This window comes from Penaeus monodon, chromosome 19, assembly GCF_015228065.2.
Source record: "Penaeus monodon isolate SGIC_2016 chromosome 19, NSTDA_Pmon_1, whole genome shotgun sequence".
Classification (NCBI taxonomy): Eukaryota; Metazoa; Arthropoda; class Malacostraca; order Decapoda; family Penaeidae; genus Penaeus; species Penaeus monodon.
Genome location: NC_051404.1, coordinates 23,045,846 through 23,046,061, shown reverse-complemented (window position 1 = coordinate 23,046,061; position 216 = coordinate 23,045,846). Strand labels below are relative to the sequence as shown.

The 216-nt window shown below is 29.2% G+C and overlaps 1 protein-coding gene across 1 annotated transcript in view; it reads right to left on the bottom strand.

Moving 5' to 3' along the window:
• Positions 1–216, bottom strand: part of LOC119585134 (synaptojanin-1-like) — a gene marked incomplete in the record, with an annotated part of 155,688 nt that overhangs the window by 1,540 nt on the left and 153,932 nt on the right.

The window sequence follows — 216 nt, the reverse complement described above, 5'->3', positions numbered from 1 at the left end:
TCTATAACCATCAGCTACCTTTCTCTTTGTATATCATTTATGTACTGATTATTGTTTTGACTAGACAATATACTTGGGAAAAAAATATAAAAACACACAATCCATATATGTTTATTTGCTTTCCCTTTGTTCAGTCATGAAGCATCTCTATATTATATATAACCAAGGTCTATATCTGTAATTGGATGCCATCAAATATTTTGGAAGAAAACTCTC